We start from the raw sequence: 5,090 nt of genomic DNA on the forward strand, positions 1-5,090 counted from the left end.
GCCTGGTCCCAAGTCCAGGATGAGAAAGGGGGAGGGTTGGGCGCGGGGCTAGTAACTCCACCCCGTAAAAACCAACCTGCTACAACACCTTCCGTTGGCGAGGTGTTGTTGAGGCCCTATGCTCCACTGGGAGATTACAGGAATAAAAAAAAAGTGCCTACGTAAGAATGCAGTGCTGCTGATCAAAACATGCTACAATTTTAGGCAGAGTGAGTAGAGATAGGCCTAAAGTTAAAGGTCTATTTGGTCCTTATTTTCTTAACATCTTATACAGTTTTCTGTTTAATCCTCGAACTAAACAAATTGAACTCATATATAAACAGAAATCCCATATGCTGAAAACAAATATCCTCATTGATTAATCATATATGTGCACTTAACAACTGTACTCGTATGCACATGTTAACGTTTCACGCTACACCGGTATGAGCACTGGCGACCGGCCACTAATTATTAAAATATCACGTGTTATTTAACGTATTACGTGAGTGTGAAAATTGTTTGTTTGTTCCAGAACCCCGGATCTTAGCGTTATAAGTAAGTAAACTTACCGTTGACCCTCCATGATTCATTGGTCTAACTAAAAAAAAAATTATGCAAAGTAACCACTTCCATTGCAGGTGATTTGCAAATGATATGACTGTTAAAAGTCACATTTCAAAAGTATGGTACAGATATTTTTATCTTCAAATTTGACTTATGCATGTAACAAGGTAAAAAATTCGGGGTTCAATCCTTGTGGTAGGCGTAGTACAAATAGTATATTGTGCTTATATTTCGTTTAATAATAAACAAGAAGTTACATTTGAAGACATATTTCAAAAGTAGGTAACAAACCTTGGCACATTAAAATTTCTTAATAATATCCTAGTCTGTACATATTTCAGCAAGTATCAATAAAATAAGTTTGTAATACATAATTTAGCATATGCGCAATTTTGCCAGAAATAATGACTTGAGTAACTTCAATGCAAAAAACATTAACAGACTAAATACATACGTATACAATTTTAATGTGATTTCTAGCTGTACCAGATTCCATGTTCATACTTATTATTGCATATTTTTTACGATGATTCTTTCTTGTCGCCAGAAGGCACCAGTAAAAATGACTTACGGTATTTGTCTATGTTACGAATGGTCCTACACCATGGCGTACTTGATAAGCCTAACCGTTACATGCATATCTATATAGAGACTTTACAATCATTTTAGGTTAAATGATTCACAGATGTATTTAATTTCTGTTTTTTGATCATCTCTTGCGGTTAGGAGAAAAAGAACACAGTTCATGATTAGGAGGTATTTTTCTTATATTTCGAAATTTTAATGAGTTTGCTGTGAACTACAGCTCGTTTATTTCGTGTGGTTAACGCCTAGAGCTATAAATAAGAACTATAATGCAAATGCAGCTTCAAACGTTATTGAGTCATTACATCAGTGAATGAATACAGTTTCATATTTCTGATACTATTATCTTGACGATCCATTCCTGAGTAGTAAAAATATATGCTGTGAATGACGTACGATTTTATCAGTATTCAATTTCAAATAAAAAAACAAATCTATAGTTACCAAAATCTAGTAATTACAAATAAAAAAAACAAATCTATAGTTACCAACATCTAGTCTTTCTGAACACATACTGATATGAATTTATGTTTATGCATTAGATTCAGTACTGGTAAGATAGTAAGCGTTTGATTATTATATATATATATATATATAAGTGAGTGCCAATGACTATAGTTTGAAATATGTTTCTTTTTCTTCCAGTGATTATGCCAGCAAGAATGTTCGTTGCTTTGATCTCTTCTTGGGGGCATGTCGAGTGAATTAATGGTACTCATACTAAATCTATGATATAAAAAGCTTTATTGAACCAGGTTGGAATGCACATTTGACCAGGATTGCTAAGCTATCAGGATTAATAAACCACAAGAATTACCAAGCCAGCAAGACTGCCAAGCCATCAGGATTACAAAACTACCAGAATTACTAAGCCATCAGGATTACAAAACCACCAGAATTACCAGGCCAGCTAGACTGCCAAACCATCGGGATTACAAAACCACCAGAATTACCAGGCCAGCTAGACTGCCAAACCATCGGGATTACAAAACCACCAGAATTACCAAGCCAGCAAGTTTTGTAATCCTGATGGGCTGGAAGTCCTACTGGCTTGGTAATTCTGGTGGTTTTGTAATCCTGATTGGTTGGAACTCTTGCTGGCTTGGTAATTCTGGTGGTTTTGTAATTCTGATGGGTTGGAAGTTCACCAGAATTACCAAGCCAGCAAGACTGCCAAGTCATCAGGATTACAAACCCACCAGAATTACCAAGCCAGCCATACTTCCAAACCATCAGGATTACAAACCACCAGGATTACCAAGCCCATGAAGTTTAATAACTGCTCAAATCTAATACTACGAGCAACTCCACTAACTAAATAAAACTGCTCTCAGCTGGTCTTGGTATGAAGAAATTTCTTACTCAGTATGAGCAAACATGTTACATGTCACATCCATAACTTATATCACCAAAAGGTGAAGAATAGTAAAGATCGAAACTTTGCTCCCAAGCTAGACAGCTTCAACTTCGCTTTAAATTTGGAAGGATAGAAAAGTGTGTATGTAAACAAAACTTATATTAAGCTGCCATCAATATATAGTATATGGGTTTTGGATAACTTTAGCTGTCCTTCATTTGACTTCAGTAGTTCTAAGTTAGTCATAAGATTATTAATTTTTCAATAAAAACCAAAATGTTTAAACAGCAATAATATGTTTGATATATATTTCCCTGTTAAAGGATTACGTCAGTAAATTGAGTATTAAATACTTAATTACCATTTACGCTTATTGATATTAACTAAATAACACAAGCACCATCATACATGCAAGTAATAAATCATAACCTTAATTATCAGGTTCTTATATTTGAAAATAACGTATTCACACTTCAACGCTGTACAGTAGAGATACTTGCCATCACACACTGACTTCTAAACTATAGACATCAGCCATTTCACACAGGTGTCTACATTTTCAGCATAAATAAACAAGCAAAAATGAGTAGTGAGATGTGATATGACGGTAATAATTACAGAAAGATTTTTTGACAATACTTGAAATATAAATTTACGTTAATACAGCTGATAAGTTGTTGACGTTTATTTCAAGAAGCGGACAGATTTAAAATCTAATTAAGTTGTTGAACTAAGCTACAGTCACAAAATTAGGCCTAACATTATCTATATCTTTAATTAGGCTTGGCATAGTTTGTTTGGAAGTTCGTGCAAAGCTACACGAGGGCTATCTGCGCTAGCCTTCCATAATTTAGCAGTGAAAGAGTAGAGGGAAGGCAGCTAGTCATAACTACCCAACGCCAACTCTTGGGCTACTCTTTTACTAACGAATAGTGGGATTGACCGTCACATTTTAACATCCCCACGGCTGAAAGGGCGAGCATGTTTGGTGGAACGTAGATTCGAACCCGCGACTCACACGCAGGTTGCGAGTCGAACGCCCTAACCACCTGGACACGCCAGGCCTCAGTAAAGCACATCGTAGTGGTTCGTTAGACATCTAAACGCTAGCGCTTTAGCAGTTATACAAGAAATACGATATTCATAGTGTATAGGATCTCTAGAAATATCGAAACCTGACAGATTAATATTAAAGCTCGATTGATTTTCCTCCCATTTAATATATAAAGGAAAATAAATACGAAAATACGTATAGTATGAATAACTCGAAAAGATACAAAAACATTGTTTATTTTACTTCGTTCACTAAGTACTTTATGTCAGGAGGACATGGCCTTTTGGTTATGTAAAAAAGTCGTGTTTCTTTTGTATTTCTCGATATAAATCTATTGCCAGCCATCTCTATGCTATAAAGATTTAAAAGAGTCCATTCCCGAATCGATACTAACAGTCGCAAACGATTAGATCAATTTTTACATGCTTTTTGTGGTCGTTATTACATAGCCTAGAATGTACTGAAAAATTGTCGAAAGTAAAACTATGTGACTTTCATGGGCTCAGTAAATATTGGATTCGTTAAGATATACGCTGAAAACAGCATATCAGAAAAACCCTACAGAAAATGGCAATGTTGTTTAATAGCAATTTATCCAGAGTAGTGGAAGCAGTGTGAATCATTTGTCATGAAGTAAGTGCTCCGCGAATACCCTTCCTACGGGAACTAAATATCAAGGAAACGTACAGTAGTTAGATCACAAGAGTAATAATTCTAAAAAAGAAATATCTCTTAATTAGGATTTTGCATTAGCAAGCTAATGTGGTGGCAGGTGAATTCTGTATTTTTCCGTATTAAAGATCCTAACATTTAAAAGACTAAATCATGAATTTAACACAAAATATGATATAGGATATATATATATATACCATTGGCATTCAACAAAAATAATATACCATATAAAGCATTGGCAAAGTGTAGGACTATTCAAAGATAAGGCACTAAAAGTGGAATATTACTAGCAACCCAACTTTCATTCTAAATAGCTACGCATTTTCATGGTTTATAGTGTAAGTAATTGTAATAATTTTCTAGAAGAAAAACACAAAATGTCAGTAAATGTTTAAAAATCAATAGTTAAATTCGTATAATTTTTTCGTTCTTTCCGTTCAAAGTTTCTATTATCGAATCTTTTAAGTTTCGTGCACAAATTTAAAAAGCATGCGATAAATATTGATGTCTTTTACAGAAAAATAAAACAAACAAAACCAGCTCTAACATTAATATCACCTCCACGGAGAATCTCCCAGTTTTAACTTCAATACAAGACTGATGAGATATTCTCAATATCATGAAATGAAAGGACTATTCACACTTATTCTTACTGGAAATGGAGAGGACTGATCACACATATTCTTACTGTAATGGAGATGAATATTCACACTTATTCTTATTGGAAATAGAGAGGACTGATCACACATATTCTTACTGTAATGGAGATGAATATTCACACTTATTCTTACTAAAAGGATATGACTGTTCACATTTATTTTTACTGGAAATGGAGAGGACTGTTCACACTTATTCTTACTGTAATGGAGATGAATA

General features: G+C 34.4%; 1 long non-coding RNA gene across 1 annotated transcript in view; it reads left to right on the plus strand.

The window, feature by feature from the left end:
• LOC111087560 overlaps positions 1 to 2,150 on the plus strand; it is a 22,377-nt gene extending 20,227 nt beyond the window's left edge. The window contains exon 2 of the long non-coding RNA XR_002612238.1: positions 1,777 to 2,150. This is a non-coding gene — a long non-coding RNA (uncharacterized LOC111087560). The remainder of the gene's footprint in view (positions 1 to 1,776) is intronic.
• Positions 2,151 to 5,090: the final 2,940 nt, after the last annotated feature.

The sequence above is a fragment of the Limulus polyphemus genome, unplaced genomic scaffold, assembly GCF_000517525.1.
Source record: "Limulus polyphemus unplaced genomic scaffold, Limulus_polyphemus-2.1.2 Scaffold2297, whole genome shotgun sequence".
Taxonomy (NCBI): Eukaryota; Metazoa; Arthropoda; class Merostomata; order Xiphosura; family Limulidae; genus Limulus; species Limulus polyphemus.